The sequence below is a fragment of the Triticum dicoccoides genome, chromosome 3B (genome assembly GCF_002162155.2).
Source record: "Triticum dicoccoides isolate Atlit2015 ecotype Zavitan chromosome 3B, WEW_v2.0, whole genome shotgun sequence".
In the NCBI taxonomy this organism is placed as follows: Eukaryota; Viridiplantae; Streptophyta; class Magnoliopsida; order Poales; family Poaceae; genus Triticum; species Triticum dicoccoides.
In genome coordinates this window covers 6,836,644-6,841,295 of record NC_041385.1, presented here as the reverse complement: position 1 = coordinate 6,841,295, position 4,652 = coordinate 6,836,644, and positions in this window count along the sequence as shown.

Here is a 4,652-nt window from a genome sequence, read left to right as displayed (position 1 = left end):
AGCTACATACAAAAAAGACGTATTCTCCAAATAATTTGTGCATATATACCTTAAACAGATCTAGGTATTGTACAAAGAGAAACAATTTCAGCCTCATACCCACCACGTAGAAGTGGCAATATCCACCATACGCATACCTAAATCTTTGTAAAAGGACACGTTAGTGGTACTTCCAATATGTACAGAAAAAAATAGGCACATTTAATCGTTTCCTTCTATGCACTAATTACTACATGATTTTTCTATTGTGGGAATATTATATTTTAGAAGTAGGATATATACTTAGTATGCACAGTTTATTTGTATATTTGAAAATACCTTCATATTAGTACGTATAAAACAATATGCTAAAAAATAGTACATAGAACCTAAACAGTAGGATATATACAACCCAAATGTTCTTATATACTATACAACAATATACTACATGTTCATATTCTCGATTTTGACAGATACTACATACGACATACAAGATTCAGATGATGGTAACTACCCCTTGGTGGTAGGAAACATTTGTCCTATATATACATTTGCTCATAGTATTGAAATGCATATTGCATCATAGATAGACATGTGAAGTTAACAATAACATAACTTTGTGAAAGTTCAAGTCATATAATTATCCGTGTACAGTTTGTTGTATGGAGTTAGGCGAATTTGTATTTGCTCTTTTAATAGTAGTGGACAGAGGAGATATCGCCCAGGATCGAGACCCAGTTGTTGTGGCTGCCGTCGCTAGCTACTATCCAGGAGACCTAGATTTAAACCCTGGTTTCGGTTGTTTTTTCTCCACCTTTTCTTTTATTAAGTGGGCTGGCCCAGTTACCAGAGGAGACAAAAAAAATCTTCAGCGAGACCTGCAACCGTCGTCTCTCATAATGCGAGACATAGCTCTCACGCTTTTGTGTCAGACCATTCTCAGTCCACTTAATGCCCATTATCTAAATTAACAGGCATGGAGCTCGGGCTGGGACGGCCCAGCACACCAGTCATCGGGTTTGTTCAATGAAAACTTTGTTGTGGTTTGTTTAATGGAAATGTACACATGTCTAAAAAAATAAAAAAATTATGACTATGTACACGAGCTTGTTGTTAAAATACAACATGTACTTGTTCCGGAAAGGACCCTTGTGCTTGTATCGCATGTTCTTCAGTGCAGTTTAAGGTTTTTGTGAGTTAGCAGATTCTTGTGTTGCAGGGCTCTTTTCACAAGGTTAAGGAATGATGACACAGAGCTCCGGAGATCTTCGTGTTTTAGTGGTTGTTTTAGGATGCTCTCTGTTTTTTCTGGTTCTTTGTGCATGTGTTAGGGTGTGCTTCTACAGGTCAAAGACTTTGTATTATTTCATGATTTGGATAGAAGCATAATTTCTAAAAAAAAAAGGGCAGCAACACAGGCGGGCCAGGACAACAAGCTCAACACACAATCAAGCTGGTCGTACGTATGCTAGCTAGTTTATCCTTTATTCAAAGTCTTTGGCACAAACCATTGATCATGCATGTAACATAGTACTATATCGCATGCAGCATATGTATCGGAGGTGCTTCATGCGGAAGGGTCGACGTTGGCTGCAACCTGCTAGGTCTTCCGGCGTGCCGATGTCCCCGGCGGCCTGTTGTGGCCGCAGCCTGGGCAGTCCGTTCTCCTAGAGCGCGAGGGAAAGGGCGCCGGAGGATGTAGTCCGTCACGGTCTCCGTCCAGAAATACTGCACGCATGTATTTATCTTTGATCGTCATCGATTCACATGTAACCACATGATAGAACACAATTGACGCTTTCTATTCGAGGGAAGAAAGGGCTAGTAGGATACAATCGAGCTGTTTACCTGGTGCCGCCGCGGCCGAGCACACCAAGGAACAGCAGAGGAGGAGAGCCAGCAGGAGAGCAGCGCTGCGTGCGTGGTAGGAAGTAGGACGCTCCATTATCATGTCACAACACTTCTCAGGACTTCTACGAGGAATGGTTGGGAGGACTAACAGTTGTGGAGTACGCCAAGATTTTAGTGGGATCTGTTCTTGGCCAGTCGGGCTCTTAATATATACACACATATGTGCTCAAAGGTAGAAATCCACTCTTTGTCAACAGACAACAGGGGCATGCTTTTACCAAGTGGTTACCGGCCAGAAGGTATTTATAATTTCACTTTTTCCAAGTGGTTTCCTCATCCTCATGTAATAGTACAATGCATGCATGCCTTTTGCTCAAATAGTCATGTCAATGTAAACGGTCCAATTAACAACAAAAAATACTTCCTCAGTTTTTATTTACTCTGCATATTAGGTTTAATTAAAGTCAAACTTCATAAAGTTTGACCAAGTTTATAGAAAAATATATGAACATTTACAATAGCAAATCTATATGATGTGAAAGTGTATTCAATAATGAATCTAATGGTATTAATTTGTTATTGTATATGTTAATATTTTTGTCTATAAACATTGTTAAAGTTTACAAAATTTGACTTTGACCAAAGCTAATATATGTGGAGTAAATAAAAACCGAGGGAGTATAAATTTTCAAAAAAAAAAGTCTTTATAGATTTTCTAAATGTTAGAAATATTTTTATTTTGACTTCTTGGTTAATTTGTTTTCTTTGATTTTTTTTTGAGATTAGATTTGCACTACTTTCAGCCAAAGCAATCTTTTTTGTATTTTCAAGAAATGCAAAAACCTCGATAGATGGGTCCCATGATGTAATGGTATTTGTATGAGAGCTAATGAATCATAAATCCCTCCCAGAAAAAGATAATGAATCGTATACAATCCACTTACCCTCCTATATTTCTTTATGGAGGGAGTAATTAACTATGTCTCCCAAGAACTACGCCTGAGGACGTTGCAGCTGGAGGGGAAGGTGACTGGCGTCGAGGACAGTGGTGGGTTGTAGTTGCAGAAGGCGACGACAGCAGTGACCTGGGTTATTACTACCGCTCCCTCTAGGACTTGGAGGTGCCTGCATTTCGCTGTCACCTGCACACACATACATGTATGGATTGGCACATCGATCGGACATCGCAGCGGAGTTTTGTGAATATATTGGAGATTGTGTATGTGACTAGGCATGCCGAGTTACCTCCATGGACAAGCTCAACGTTCGCCGTACACAGGATGAGTGCAGCTGCAAGGACCGCCAAGCAGCGGGCGGACGAGGAAGATGACGCCACCGGCTTCAACATCTTTGATTAATTTCTCGATCTGTCTGCCCCGCTGATTTCATGATGTTGTAGCCTATATATAGGCATGTATGAGTATGAACGCATACTCCGGCAATTCTGCTATTACGTCCATACCAGCTGTAGCTTTTGACTGAGATACTCAGAGCGAAGTCGCTACATACATAATTTCCACGAGAAAATTCCAAGCTGAGTCCTCTTCCACGGCATACTCTTCCTCTATTCTTTGTTTTTCTTATTCTTTTGGTAACTAGCTAGCTCATATTTTCTAGATGAAGATATAACTTGGACTTTGAAGACTAGACGTGTAGTCTACAAAAGATGGGGGGAAAATGAGCTACAATTTACTCATAAAAGTCAAAAGTCAAAACTGCTAGACGGACAGCGCAACTAGCACTAGTGCCCAATCATGCTTTTTTTTAACAGTAGTAAGGTCCTACATGAGAGTACATTTTACACCAGGACCCATTAATAAACAAAGAAAAATATAGACCAGCCCTGACATGTTACAAAAAGGACGCGAGATCACAAAGGAAGATTGCAATTCCATCCTTGAGGAGGGCTTTAGCACCAACCCGAGCCCATGGTCGCCGGGGACGAAACCAGTTGGTACTATGAGTTGGCTGTGGCTCCACCACCGGCGGCTAGCCGGATAGAAGAGCTGCAGACGTCGGCCTAAGCCCAAACGACTTCCCCTTTGGCATGTCATCCAGGAGGAATAAAAGGAGGCGGCGGAAGAGTACGCCAACATTTTAATTGGCTGCCCTTCGGTCAGAATATGCAGTGCCTAGTCACCGGAACCGGCTGCCGACCACAAGAGAGAGAGAGCCTCCCCATGGGGTAGTGCACTCCTACTGGCACCATGGTTAGTTCTAGATACATCTCTTTTAATCCATTTTGATGACAAGTATTTTTGTATGGAGAGAGTAGCATGGATGGAGAAGAAGCAAGCGCCTGAACCGAGATACCTGCAAGCTCATTAAGGAAGCTACCACCAGACCCCTCTCCCGTCGTTGTTGTCCGCCATGGCTAGCTGTCAGAAGGAGGAGCAACCGGGCCACCAGCACAGCTTGTACGCATCGGGGAAGAGTTCCAACCACACGACATGAAGCGAGTCGCCATCAAGGCAATCCAAGACCTAGAGGAGTCCCTAAGCCTACAACTGTTTACAGCGATGACGTCATCCAGGACAACATCGGCGTTGTAAAGACATTGTCCATGACAAGTCAAGTCACTGCATGCATTAGGTGGGAAATTGCTAGCATTTAATCTTGATTTATGTATTTGCATGTGTATTTCCTGCCCGTAGTTTAGTCTAGGATGTTTTTTGTCCGGTGAAGCTTTAGCTTAGTGGGGATGAGGCGAGATGTCGAACTACTATGCGATGCGGTGTCCACGGTGAGATGTAGTGATGTTGTGCGATGCGGTGACTGCCATGAGAAGCAGCTACAAGCGCAAGTAGCTAACAGACTGATCT